Source organism: Anser anser, assembly GCF_964211835.1.
Source record: "Anser anser genome assembly, chromosome: 1".
NCBI lineage: Eukaryota > Metazoa > Chordata > Aves > Anseriformes > Anatidae > Anser > Anser anser.
In genome coordinates this window covers 64,290,971-64,306,337 of record NC_139720.1, presented here as the reverse complement: position 1 = coordinate 64,306,337, position 15,367 = coordinate 64,290,971, and positions in this window count along the sequence as shown.

Genomic DNA, 15,367 nt, shown 5'->3' with positions numbered 1-15,367 from the left:
GCGAGGTGCCACGGCTGTTGTAACCGCGTTCTTTACAAAAACACATTTCCCTCTATTTTACTCTCGGTGAAGTCATACCACCGAAACACAGCAACAGCGTTCCTAATCCCCATTGACCTGCAGAATCTTTGTAGCTGCAGGTGAATCGCGGAAGAACTCTACAACTCAAAGCAAATGAGTTATAAAGTAGGTATGTGGTTTATTTCAGTGCTGGGCACATGCGGGATAGCCCCAAAGGCATATGCAACATATGCTCAATCGCGTTCTCATTTATCCCCTAAAATATTACATATGCATTAAGTTTCGCAGCACATCTATGCATATTCATTTCCTGGCTCTGCCTAACCCCACTTCATATGCTAATTATCTTATCAGTCCTTCTGCACTTGGGTAGTACTCTCTGGTGGTCGTCGGGATGAAGTAAGACATCTTCATCAGAGTTGAATTTTTCACCTCATCTCCTTGCGCATGCTCTCTGAGCCCTTGGTCACAGTCCAAACCATAAGGTTGGTTTGATCTGGTTCTCGGGGTCCCAGGGGCTCCTGTTATCTTGAGGCCTTGCAAGTGTGGCATTCTTTCATGCTGTCTTCACACATACATCCTGTCTCTTGCAAGCGCAGCACAAGCACAGTACATCACAAACGTAGCGCATATTAAGCAATGAGTGTTGTCTATGTATCCATTCATAATCAATTGCCCTCTAATTTCTAACCCCACGTCTCACAGGTTTTTTTCCCCTGCCTTCTTACATTTCTGCCTGCATAGACAGGAAGCACATGAAACCATCAGAGCAAGCTCAAAGGGGCTGTTCTTGGCTTCCCCCGTAACAGCATGAGACACCTCCAAGGAGCAGAGGGGCCCTGGCTCCAGAGGCCACAGGAGTCAGTCAGCTTTAGCTGCTGTGAAGGGGTGTTGGTGTGCCAGGGAGCACAGGAGAGAGCTGCGCCTCCTCCTGTGCCTGGCAGCTTGGAGGGCTAGCAAGGCACAACATGGCTGAAGCCAAAAGCAAAATGTGCATTTTTTTTAAAAAAAATTTATTTCAGCCTTGGGAAGGCAGAATCTCCCAGGCTGCTGGCAGGTACCAGCGGGCCTCCCATGTCATACCTTTTACACAGGAAATACAGCGTAGGCTGCCGCTCAAGGAGCAAGGCTAAGAAGTCCAGCAGACTCATGGGCAGCAAGAGCTTTCAGGCACCATCTCTGACAATGCTAGTTTAAATCAGATTAAAAGCACCCCTGCCACTAGCTACTTGTTCCCAACCCAGTGCTCTCACTGTTACAACAAATTGCGTGCCTGTGATACATAGTGAGCAAATACCCTCAGTTTACAAACAGCTATTTTTCTTGGTATTTTTCAAGAGATTCAAGTCACTGTTTGCTTCAATGAGGCTAACATCCTCAGGAGCTGCTTCTAAAGCAGTTCATGGTCTACCAAATTTCACTGAGCAGTGCTGTACGTCAAACCGAAACTGGCACCAGGGTACCTCAGCAGTTACACATGCTGATCTTAAGCAGATTCAACCACAGGCAGCTGCAGAAAGAACTTCAGTCACATCAGACTGAACATGGTATTTTACCAGCACAATTTCCCACCAGGCTGTAACAAGATTCAAGAAGTGCTCAAGAACAAACTCTGCATAGATGCTATTATTAAGTTGGGCCCCAGCCTGTAACAGTGCATGTTTTTTTAACTTCTCAGGTGCAGCAGGCAGCACTTCCCTTTGCTGAACTTTGTGAGGCTCCACTTTGCCCGTTCCTCCAGACTGTCAGCTGTCTCTACTCACAGAGAAGTTAACCACTGTTCCCAGCTGTGGATCATCTGGAAGAAAGTGAGTATGCACTCTGACACATTGCCAGTCACTGTTGAAGATTTAAATGATATGACCCTGGTATTAACCACAAGGGACTGGCCTGCATCTTTTATTTGTGCTGCTGATTACAACCCTTATAACCTGACAGTTGGCTGTTTCTAGTGTACCTCACCATCTAATTATCCCAACATTCCCCCTCATCTCAGGGACCTGGGAATCCTGAATGCAAGCCTTACCAGTAAAGACCAAGGTGAAAAAAGCACTGAGGACCTCAGCCTTCATGTCTGTCTTGCAGTGTGAGGAGCTGGTTCATTTGAAACTTGGGAAAAAGCACAGGATGTTTAAGAGAAAAAGTCTGTTAAGAGTTCTCAAGAGCTCTTACATATCCCTTTTACTGCTGGAAACCATGCAAATATACAGCATTAGATGGTCCTCTCTGATAGACCCATAGCATTCTGTGCAGAACTGCACTTTGTGATAAGGTTCAATGACTTCACTGCTCTTCACATCTTAGTAGTATTCTTCTGGATAAAGAGAGTTATCAGTCTTTTACTTATACAATACTCAGTGTTCTAGACGGTACACTGAAGTTTGTACGCTGAAGTTTGCCAAGAGTGTTACGCTTTTACACATTCCCATGGGATCAAGCTCTTACAAACAGTGCATACAGGTTATGTTAAGAAACAGCACACACTGTCATCACACCATGTGCTCAGGTTATTTAGCAGTCATTCATGCTAAAATATGAGTGTATACAGGCAAAACCTACAGTTAAACTCCACCTAGATTTTGCTTGAAGTCACTCTTCATAATGCCTTCTATGTTAACTCACTGAATACTTTTTCCATCAGGTTCCCAGCCCCATTTAGGCTTAAGCCCACATTCTTTACCTTTCCTTTTATTGCTGATGTACTTGTAGAAGCCCTTCTCATTGCCCTCCACATCTTTCACCAGATTCAACTGAGCTTTCCTAACCCAACCCTTCACACTCAACAGCAGCTCTGTGATTTCTGGGCTACTTGTTCATGCTTCCACCTCTTGTATGCTTCCTTTCATGTTTGAGTTTAGCCAGAAGCTCCTAGGTCATCCATACATACCCCTCTGCCACGTTTGTAAAATTCCCTGTGTGCTGAGATGGACAGTATCATGGAGGAGGTTGTCCTTGGAAAAAAAAAAAAAAGAAGAAAAAGAAGAAGTTAACCACCTTTCCTGTATCTTCTCTTCAGAATATCACACGGGATTCATCCAAGTAGACACATGAACAGGACAAAGACTGACCTCTTGAAGTCCAAAGCTATGACCCTGCTTTTGGCCTCATTCCCTCCTTTCATGATCCTGAACTCCATCTCATTACAACTGCTGACAAGGCTGCCCTGACCTATGCCTCCCAGTTCTACATTGGTTGTAGGGATCAATTCCTCAGTCTTATGTGACAAAAACTTGTCAGGGCACTACGGAAGTCTCCTGGATTGCTTGTGCCCTGCAACATTGACCTTGCAGGGGACATTGGGATAGCTGAAGACTTCTATTGAGACTAGGGCATGCAAACATGGGGCTTCTAGGTGCCTGAAAGACTCATCTAGAACTCCATCCTAATAACACAAGCTGTAGCAGACATGCACCACACCATTATCATTGTTGGTCTACCCACTAATCCTGAGCCATAAGCTCTTATCAAACTGTCTGCCCCTAGTCAGAACTCCATGTAGTCCCCACTACCCTCTCACATGAGAGAGAACTTGCCCTTCCTAACCTGTCCTTAAAAAGCCTATATCCATTCACTGTAATACTCCAGTTTGATGAAATATCCCACCTTGTCTCCATTACTGGGGTGATACTGTAGCTCTACAGTGGGGCACAGGACTCTCATTGCTTCTGTTTGTTCCCCATGATGCATGCATTAAATGTACAGATGCTTCAGAGAGGCACCCAATCATACTGATTTCCTAAAAAGAGGTTAATGCCTTCCCCTACAAACAATGGTCAACAGGACAGCATTATATGCATGTATTTGGGCTGACACCACTTGAGCCCTGTTTTATTGATTAGATCCCCTTTGTTCACATCTAACACCACCATTTGCTTGCTAATCTGATCTAGAATTTCTCACTTGTCATTTTTTCCCCTATCATTCTTAGTTAAAAGCTCTTATGAGGTTGGCCATCCTGTTGGCTTCTTCCCCACCAGCTTAAACTTGGCACAGTTGATCCTATCTCTGTCAAGCAGTATTTAGTCCTCAGAGACCATGCCACAAACATACAAACCAAAACCCTGTTATTGACTAACAGAACTGAATAAACATCACATGGGACCTTATGTCCTTAACCATCAGCTTTGAACCATATGCGTGACACTTGATACTTTCCGGGTTTCCTCTGGCAATATCATTGATGCCCCATTAAAAAAAATAAAAAAAAAAAATCAGCATAGGTACAATAATCTGAGAGCCTTGAAAACTTGCAAGCTCTCCATAATGTCTGAAGTCCACGTCCTTTGCAAACAATAAAGGCAACAGGCCAGCAGACAGGCCTGTTCCCTACAGCAGAGGAGTCACCCTCCACTAACTTCCGATGTTTTGTTCTGCTGCTCTTGTGTGGCTCCATCATAACCAGCTCCAGTGTTTCATTTGACAGAGCACCCAGCCTCTGTTCTGCAAGACGCTGAAGCTATTCTGTAGTTGTAAGACTTCAGTCAGAACATAAACTTTCCTCTTAGTGCCAGAAGTCACCAGCTTCTAACCTTTGCTATCCTGGAAACCCACCCCTTCCAATCCAAATATGCAAATTCAGCATGCTCTTCTTTTAGCATGTACCTCCAGAAACTCTTGAAGCTATAGTATCACAGAATCCAACCAATCTCTTCCATCTCTGATTATGAGATGGAATCTAGACCCCATGCTGCAGTTCTTTTGCAGGGTAATATAACTCCTTAACAAATGCATGCCTCCTTCAGCTAAAAGGATTTCCTGTCCATTAAGAGGAGACAGGTATCACTGCCCCCAACCAATATCCTCCTTCTGAAGCTCCATCTGAATTGAGGCCTCTAACATCACAGTAGAAGTTTTTCCAATGTCTGCTAAGATCAGTGCCCTACAGTACACCCCCACCATTAATGAAGTATACACTATTATTAGAAAAGGCTGTCAGATCTCCTACATCAACCTTTCTACCAGCTCACTGTACTCTATAACCTCCCTTTTAGGCCCAGCTCTTATATACAGACCTCTCCCAAGCAGTGGCTGAAAGGGTGCCAGACCCTCCCTGATCATCATCAGCTGGAACAAAAACTCCAAGGGCCCTTTGATCAAAGACAGCTGACAGAGCTCTTTAGCCTTGCTACATCTTGATAGAAACCAAGGCCTCCTATACCTATCTGTTCCCAACAGCAGCAGGCACCCTCAAGCATCTAAAACACTTCCTAAAAGTGTTCCCAGAGGTCCTTTGGCAATGATTCCAGAAGAAGATCCCAGAACATCTAGAAGCAAGAGCCCAGAAACTGCTTCACCAACTATTGACTGCCACTTCTAGCTGTACTTTCCAAGGAAGATGTTGTGACTTAAATTTTATTAGCAATGGTCTTAAATCTTGTTATTGCTCAGTGACATGACAGAGTTAAGGTGGTAAGCAGCAAGTTTCCAGAATTCATGCTGGAACATATATGCTTAGATATTTTTTAAAACCGGTCTGTTAAAGAGCAAGACCATGCCTAGCGATCCATTTCAGGAATTCCAGTTTTTATTTTGAACTAAATCTGTGTAAGGATCTCACCTAGCCCATCATGCCAGCTGACACCATGAGAGTGGGAAGGCCTGGAGTTTTTAAGTTAGTAAAAGGAGTACTATAGCCTAATCTTGACCAAGAGTTGAGCACAATGCAAAGATGAGCTGAGAGTGGTAAGTCATGACAAACAAGACTGTGCAACAAGAACTGAGTGGCCCTGGGTTGACAACTGACAGGAGAACGTTAACAGGAACAAAATGTATGAGTGTATAGTGGGAACCACATCAGGAGATGTTGGAGTGAGGACTTCCCATACCATGAGTCTGTGACCTCCTCCTGCTGCCTTTAAATCTCCTCTTACAGAGCGATGCCTGAAACTGCTGGAAAAGTATATCACAATATACTGGCTGGCAGCCTGTGCTGACATCAGGGTACAAAAACTCTTAGCAGTAGAGATCCTTAGCGGGATGTCTGACACTGTTAGGAGGCAGAGGGTGCAAGGTAATGTCTGGGTACACGCCAGACAAAGCTGCTGCCCAAGAGCCTGACACTGAGCCAGGTCGGACAGAACGAGTGTCAGGTCCCCAGAGCTTGACTGCACCATCTGGTCAAAGTGGTGGATGGGGCAGGTAAATGGGGATGTGTTTGTCTTTGTGCATGTGTGTGAATGAGAAGCTTTCCTCAGCACAACCTACCCATTGCTTGGTCTGCTGAATAAATTGAACTTGGCAGTCACGTTGTTTGGTTTTCCTTTCTTCCCTGTGACAATGAGAACCTCAGTAGTTTTTTTTTGTTTTTTGTTTTTTTTTTACGATTATCAACAGTTACCAAGCTTCCCTCCTCCTGTCAGAGGTGTGTGTGGGATCAACTTTATTTGATTAAAACCTGGTTTCCAAAATAACAGCTGCATTTCGTTTAAGAAGACAGGTCATGATTCTGAAGGACTTTTTTAAGGCAAAACAGAAGAGATCAGAACTGGTGCTGTAAGAGAACATTTTGATTCATTGTGGAGCTAGACAACAATCCCAATGTATCATAACCCAGTGTTGTACTCACATTGCAGCAGGGCTTCAAGAGCAGGATACTAGGTCCTACACAAACTTTTGTGGTTTGTTTTCTTTAATTACAGTAAGGCGTTACTTGCAAATGAAGCATTAATGAATGCCAGAGTGATTCATGCTGCATAACTGGTTCCAAAACAATGGCACCCACATACAGCTAATTTTGTTGTAGCCCTGCACACAATCGAAAGATCATTCTGTTTCAGTAGGTTTTTATACAATTATTCATGTTGAAAAGTTATGCAACTTTTGTACAGTGGTTGGCTGATTTCCAACGGCTAGCTCCTTTTTTTCTTTGACATCCTTCACGATACACTTTTCTGATAACATAAATGATGTTTTCTAGATGTGGCACATACTATTCATGCATAGCATCTATTCTTGTTCTGGGGTCAGTGAATAGGTTGTGAATTTATTCCTGTCCAAGGTTCATTAAAAACTTAATCTATAAAACAATGGTTCATTAAGAGAATACATGTATATACCTTTTGCACTATGCTTACTGTGTGCCTTAGTAAACAATCAAAAACACCTTTTGTTTTACCTTTCTCAGAATTAATAGTGCTGTACAAAGCTATTACATTATCTCTCTTGTCTACTTCACAAATTTCCAAAGACCTAAGAAGAAGAAGAAAAGAGGGGAGACTGCCTTAACCATAAATAATGCCTGTTTGAGTTTAGAAAGGTTTAGAGGTAGTCACAGTTGAGCAGTATCTTTCAGAGTTGTAATTTTAACATGTTAAACAAAAGTTTGACAACCTTCCACAGCTAACCATAGCTGTTTTACATGATGGAAGGATTTACCACACAGATTATGTGCTTATGTTGTTGTGCATGTATCCATGAGCACTGGTCTGTTAAGTAAGAGAGGGGTGTTCAGAGGTGAGTTGTAGCTACACCAGTGCAGCTGCAGAGCTTTGGAGTGACAGACGTCATGACAGACCCATACAGACATCTCTGTGTGGGAGACTGTAGTTTTCAGGCATAGTGAATACACCACACATACAGGATGCCTTGAATTTGCCATCATTGTAAATGATGAAATCTTTTCCTGGTTCAGAATAAGATACACAAATAAACACATCTGGCCAAACAGACTTGTGGGAATGTAGGTGCATTGAGACATCCTAAAGTAATTTTCAACTGAGTATTTATTTACAACTAGTAGACTTCTGCTACGCTGCAGATTACATTTTACTCATCTATCATACTCTGCCTGAGACCTTCAGAATAGCTTCATTTTTTTTTTATTCTATAGACTTTGTGACTGTTCACTATCTACATATTACAGTAACTTTCCTACACAGTGTCTTCTAACCCATAGCACGTATTAAGGAACTTCTGCGTTCCCACAGAAGTTCAGATCTTTCTTTGATTGCCCCATATAAAACAACCCTGAGTTCTTCAGAGCGGTGTGGTCAGTTTAACATGTTCAATTACGTGTTTTGAGGTTAAGCAGAGTGGTCTCACTGCGTAATTTTATTTTGAAAATAACAATAAAAATGCTTCCCATGTAGATTTCAACATAGGTCTTGTTAATGGAAATCTTATGGTTGTGATGGCCTGATGAGTCAGTCAGGCACAGTCCTCACTGCCCTTAGAAGCGTTGCTGTAACACAGTGCTTGAAGAACTTGCTGGAATAGGCAGCTCAGTTTTACTTTCGCAAGATGAAATACAAACAGGTCACTTTATACCTAATTACTTTCTATGAATCTACAATTGCTATAATGAACTGCTAATACATTCTTTGCTCTACCAGCTTTCCTGATTACATGGCATCTACTCTAATGACCTGAGCTTTGATAAAGGTGTCACTCAGCTAGGAAGTGATTTTAAAGAGAGAGAAGGACAGTAAGGCCTTTTCCCATGAAAGAAGGAAAGACAGAAAGAAGGAAAGACAGAAAGATAGAGAAAAATGCTGATTACAGTACCTTGTTACTTCCATGAAATGTCACAGGCTACAAAGAGTGAAAGAAGGCAATCTAAAAATGCCAAGTCCTTTCTAAAAGTACCTGCTTTATTGCAATATAGATGATTATAGACATAGCACTAGTCCACTAGAGTAATAGATACTTACCACTGAGACAATGACAGGGCACATGGATGTTGGTAGAGATTCCATTTTATGTTTACTTGGAGAAGCAAAACATATATATAGGTTTATATCTTAGCCTCACTAATGTAAGGTTTTGTAAAAGCAGTATTAAGATGATTAACATGAGTGAATTATGAATAGTAATGTTTGCAGGTGAAAGCAGAGGGAAAAACAATAGATGAAGGATTAAAAGAATACCTAGTGTTGATCCCTAACCAGGGAGATGACTAACAGCAATAAAAGTGGAAAGCACCAAGGAATATACTTTTTTTTTTTTTCATCACGTCCAGAGACCTGCACTCCAACATGGCTACAGCGCAGCTGAGTTATCAGCAGAAGACCTGCAGTGTTAGGGCCCTGAGGACACTAATAAGCCCTAGTGGACAAGACCACAACAGGAGGTTTAGGAACTCTATTTAAGCTGAGTCCTGGGCATTCCTTCTCTGTTAAAACTGTGGTGGTAGAGTGTGGGTTTTCATCTTGGCTATAGCTATGCTAATACTTGTCTACAGAGCACCTTGGTCCTCCATTCAACCTATGAACTAGCTCAACCCTGGACCTGCAGCACTGCTATGATACTGTCTTATGCTTTGAATCCTTGGTTGGATTTAATTGCAGTCTCCAGGTTTTATCTACTTAACTTGCTCAGGTATTGCTGGTCTGCTCCTTACTTACTGTCTGGGTGCCTTTCCCTTAGGGAGCAGCATTTTTCTGCTATGTGGCATGCTCCTTACAACAGGAGGTGGGTAATGAGATTCTAGCACGCTGCATATGCTTTTTCTCTTCTCTTCAGAGCAGCAGGAAGACAGATTATAGCCCTAGAAATACCTGAAGCAGGAAAACAAAAATGAGTAGTAACAAGTCTGAGGACTTAAGGGTGCTGAAAGGAGCAAGGTTCACACTAGAATTAATATATAATTAATAAAATAATAATAACAATAATAATAATAATTAATAATAAACTTTTCCAGGACCTGTCCAAAAAACAACCAAAACTTCTGTCATAGCCAATCAAGAGATGTGGAGAAGACTTTGTAGCTGTTCTGCATCCTCTGTGTGACCTTCAGGTGGCTCTGGTCAGTCTGCTCTGATGCACCCACCTTTGATGCTTAGAATATAAGAGAATGAGTGAAATAACTTTATAAATATATAAGCACCTTTCCCTTCTGTAACTGTTAGGGTGAGTTTATTATTTATTTCCTGCATTAATAACTTATAGCAATTAGGCAATGTATTTGATAAATAACTAAATCATCTCAGTTCCTGAACACTTCCATAAATAAAGAATAAGACAACCACGTATACTGTAATTAAGCAATTAGCTCTTGAGTTTCTGCTGTCGAGTGAGCTCTGTAAAATTGGCTTACCCTTATTCCATTTACAGATAGTTTAGGGGTATTGCATGTGCTTTATCTCTGACACTGGAATGTTTCTTTGTCTGACAGTTATGAACTGTTCCTGCTGTCTGGCTCATTAACCTGTATGAATAAGATCCTTTTTCCATGCTAACAAGTATATTTTTTCCTGAGGCCACAGTATCTCACATTGCTAGCCAGTGTAGGTCATGTCTCAGTAGACTCTGCTGTCACTACAAACTGCAATTGATGCGTTTCATTCTGAAACTGGACCTGGTGTCCTGCTTTCGTTCCTTCAAAGGGTGACTGTAGAATATTAACCTGCTAATCTCACCAGTCTGAATGATGGTGGGGGCACATCGTGAATAACAGACAGGTAGTGATAATATAGCCTCTATAGTTCCCCTTTTGGAGCTGGAACTAAGGTTGTATTTGTGCAGGATGCCACAAGCAATGCTGGGCTATAGTGGCTTCTGTAGTGGATTGCAGGATCTATAATCATATAGACAAAGTGGGTTTAATTAGCAATGTACATAGATAAAGGACTTGTGACCACATGAGTCAAAGAAGGTAGTTCTGGAAGACAAGAGAGATGTGGAGGATGAGAGTCACCATGGAGCCTGAGGCATAGATAAATAACAAGAGGAGATAAGAGCAAAGACTGCTACAAGGCCCAGGGGAGAAGAAAAGTAACAGAGCATGACCAGAACCAGCCACGGGACCAGGAGGCTGTGATAAGGTACCCACAAGCCCAAGAGATGCGTTGAGACAAGGATCAACAAATAACAAGGCAAAGGGACCAACGGCCTGTAAAGGTGGGGTTGGAGGGTTTTTGAAGGAAAATATTTGGGAGGAAAGTGTATAAAAAGAGCATAGCCAGCCTGCAATAAAGACTCTTAATTGATCACAATAAGAGTCTGTGCAGTCAGTCTCTACAGTGGATATAGAGAAAAAAAAAAAAAAAAACTCCAATGTTTCCTCTTATTTCTCTCTAGCAGTTTCAGAAATCATCTCATGTAAAGACAAAGCAGAGCCTTGTAATGAATATATGCAAGCCTTTAAGAGGCTCAAAGGTGTTGATAAGTGGTGAACTTCTGGAAGACAAAAGGCAGTGAAATGAGACTTTCTAGTAAACTTGATTCTGCACGAGACTGTCAAGATCCATGTTAGAATCAGCTTTTGATAGCTGGATGCAGAATCTCAGAGTCCAGACAGATGGGTCTGGGCAGTTTGGTGCTAACTGGAGAGTATCTGAGATGCTTTACCAGAGCCTCTTAGGCATGGGCTTGAAGTTTGACAAGCTGCTGCATAGGGCTGGCTAAAAGATTTCACTTGAGGGTCAAAATGCTGGCAAGAATTTGCAATCACATTGAGTAAAAAATGTTTTGCATGAAGTCACTGAGACTTAAGGTTCTGCAGGACTTTAAACCTTGTGAATGAGAGACTGCGGTCCGAAAGTTCTGGTTTAGTATTACGAATTCTAAGCAGTGTGTGCCTGTTAGCATCCCTTAGGCTAAGGGTGCAGTCTGTGCTTACTTTACAAGCTTACTGAATTAAAGTAGCTTTAAGCAGAAGGATTTAGGCTATTCTTGACTAGAATCTAGTAGACAATAGAGGCCCAAGCAAATATTTGCTTAACCCTGGACTGCTTACAGTGTTAGAGTTCAGGTATGAAGCTGGGGCAAGAACAGCTCAGCCCCTGCACTTTGGCTCCCCAGCCTTGAGAAGACTGGGAGAAGATAGCAGCACAGTAGAGAATTGGGGCACTGAGATGGGTCTTGGGCAGGGCTCAGAGTAAGCGAGGGCTTTGCTGGGGCAGAAGTTGATCAGCCGTCCTGAGGCAGTGTGTGATATCACCATGATAAAGCATTTTCAGAGGAAGTGGAGCTGAGGCTCCTATAGTAGCTCTTCTCGTTTCATTTTCACTCACTTTTCCAGTGCTACTTGTCAGGGAGGTAGACTCCTTTCTGCAGTTTTGTGCTTGTCCTAATGTTCCTGCACATGTGCTGCGTTTTGTGTTATTGCCTTATAATGAATGGTTCAAACAATATTCATCACCCTTTTGCCTCTTCAGTAGACCTTTTCCAGCTGTGCATCTGTTTCCTGTTACTTTACAGATGATTGATCTCTCAGACTCCCCCACTTAAATGTTATGCTTCCCTTGAATTTCTACATTGGATTAATTCACAAAAAAAGCTAGAAATGCTCAATTCCTTTGTTTGGATAGGACAAGTAATGTGACTTAGATTTCTATAAGCAACCATTCACATGCCCATTGATTGTTTTGTATCTAGCTGTATGAGCCAGCACAGGCAGGATGCAGGAACAACCACAGAACCAAGGGTGAAATGCAGAGTATTTATTTTCATTACCTTTCCCACTGGGGGATCCCTGAATCAACATGTGGGGAGAGGCACACAAGCGGGGACACAGGCACCGTGGAACTCTGTCCAGGAGAATCTCCTCCCCTGCTCTTTATGCCTGTTTATCGAGGACTCCTGCAGCTGCAGTTTACTGCTGCGCTTTGATCTTCTCTGTATCAGGACAGGGATCTCGAGCGTGTCCAATAGGGCACCTCTAAGTCTGTCATATGCCTGTTATCTATGTGCAGTTGTCCTACTTGTCAAGCACACAAAGGGTAAACAACGATAAGTATGATATATGTATTTTCCTGCATCACTGCTCTCCAGGCTCCAGGTCACCCCAGCTGCAGGTCACTTGTGTTTAAAACTTTCCACTCTTAATCCACATGAGCAAACGACAGTGTATGCTGAAATGATATGTGAGGTGACAACTATAATCTCAGGAGTGGTCTGCATAGCGGATTTTTAGACTTGATTTGAACCTTTGTGGGTGGTTGATCTGTAAAAACTACTCATAAATCTGTTTATTTTTAACTTGTTGGGGAGAATAAGGCTTTACCACAGAGTAGGGATGCAATTGTCCATAATGTAAATGGAGAACAGATTTGAAAAAAAGGGTGTAAGTGGGATGGAGGTGAGGAGCGGTGACATGGGAAGATGCATTTCTCTGAACGTTAGAAGATTTATAGTGCCCAGTGAAGGTTTGGAGCTGACTGGCATGTGTCTCCTTCCCTCTGTGCTGTGATGGGGATGCTGAGGCTGCAGCGCAGCATGCTGGTACAGCAGGAGGGCAGCTCTGCAGCATGCTGTTCTCCCTGTCTGCAGGAGGTGGCTTGGACTTTGTGTCCAGCTGAGGAACATATGCTCTTAAAGTCTTCTGTGCTAAACCGTGGCCTAGGCATATCCAGAAGCTTCCTAATTTTGCTAGTGTAGGCACAACATGTAAGTACTAGTGGTTGTTTTATGAAGATCAGCTGGGTGGTTTTCAAGTCTTATAAGACACAAGCGAGGGAATAGAATTGGAGCATATATAAAATAAGCATTTCCGGGAAAAGGACACAGTATGTTATAGCTAGGAACTGTGCAAGTAAAAGTTAAAGGCGATTGAAAAATTAAGTGTTTTTGGTTTTTTCACATTGGCAGTGATGAGATAGCAAGGAGAAGTCCAAGAGTGATCAAAAGGGACTTCAGGGCTTTGGGGCAATTTGTTGAAGGATCAGATGCACAGGTAGTGTTTTCCTCCATCCTTCCAGTAGAAAGGATCAATACTGAAAGGAACAGGCAGACCCAACAGATCAATACATGGCTCCAAGGCTGGTGCTGCTGATGCGGTCTTGGTTTCCTTGATCATGGGAAGGTCTACATGACACCAGGCCTACTGGTTCCTGATGAGGAGCACCTTTCTCAGAGTGGGGGGAAAGGATTTTTGCCCAGGAGTTGGTAGGGCTGATTGATAGAGCTTTAAACTAGATTTGAAGGGGGGAATGGACCAAAACAGGCCTGCCAGTGATAAGCTATGGGACTGCACACCAATAATTGAGGGACTGCATGCTAGCGAGACTGTTTAGTCTGCCCCATGAGGGGCTGGGTTCAATGAAACACATCTGGAATGTTTCTTTACAAACACATGCAGTGTGAGAAACAAACAAGAGGAGCTAGAAGCCTTGGCCCAATACCAGAGCTACAACGTCATTGGTGTAAGTGAAACCTGGTGGGAAGAGGCCTGTGCTGGGTGTGTTGCAATGGATGTTTACAGGCCAGCTCTTCAGAAGGGGCAGGCAGGGCAGGTGGGGCAGGGGGTGGCACTGTATGTAACGGAGGCACTGGGCTATATGGAGCTAGCAGTCAGCAACAATGTGGTTGAGAGTCTCTGAGTAAAGACCAAGGGACAAGCAAATAAAGGAGATGTTGTTGTGGAAGTCTACTATAGACCACCCAAGCATGATGATGACACTGATGAACTATTCTTTAAAAAAACTGAGGTACTTCTAGATCTAGATGCCTTTGTCCTCATGGTGGACTTGAACCTGCCAGATATAAACTGGGAATATCACACAGCTGAGACAAGTCCAGGAGACTCCTGAAGCATGTTGGTGATGGCTTCTTGGTACAGGTACTAAGAGAGCTGACTAGGAAAGTTGCCCTCCTACGCCTGTTGTTTGTAAACAGGGAGGGTCCGGAGGGTAAAGTGGTGATAGATGGCTGCCTTGCTCATAGTGACCATGAGGTAGTTGAATTAAAACTCTTTGGTGATAGGAAAACTGCCACCAAAATTTCAACCCTGGATTTGGGGAGAGCAGACTTCAGACTGCTCAGGGAACTAGTTAGTAAGGTCCCCTGGGAAACTGCTCTTAAAGACATTGGGGTCCATCGGTGCTGGTCAGCAATTAAGCACCACCTCCTAAAAGCACAGGAACAGGCAATTCCAAAACGTCAGAAGTTAAGCAGGAAGGACAGAAAACTGGTTTGGCTGCACAGGGATCTTCAAGAGCTTAGGTGGAAAAAGAAAGTACATGGCTGCTGGAAGCAAGGTTGGGCAATGTGGTAGGACTACAAGGATACTGCTTACCTTTGCAGAGAGTATCTGGGCAGCCAAAGCTCAATTAGAGTTGAAGCTGGCCAGGAGTGTGTAGGACAATAAAAAAGGCTTTAAGTAAGTTAATGGGAAAAGGAGGACTAGAGCAAACATTGGTACAATACTTGATGAAGATGGTCACCTAACAAGCAGAGATATAAACAAAGGAGAAGACATTTAATGCATTTTTCACTTCTGTCTTCAACAGCAGTGATGGGCTCTGGGACTGCAGCTGCCCTAAGTTGGAGGACTGTAACTGCAGGAATGATAAACTTCCAGATAACCCCAAACTTGTGTGGGATTTACTGCCCCACCTGGATGCATATAAGTCTGTGGGGCCTGATGGGATTCATCCCAGAGTACTCAAAGCTGGCTGATGTCATCACG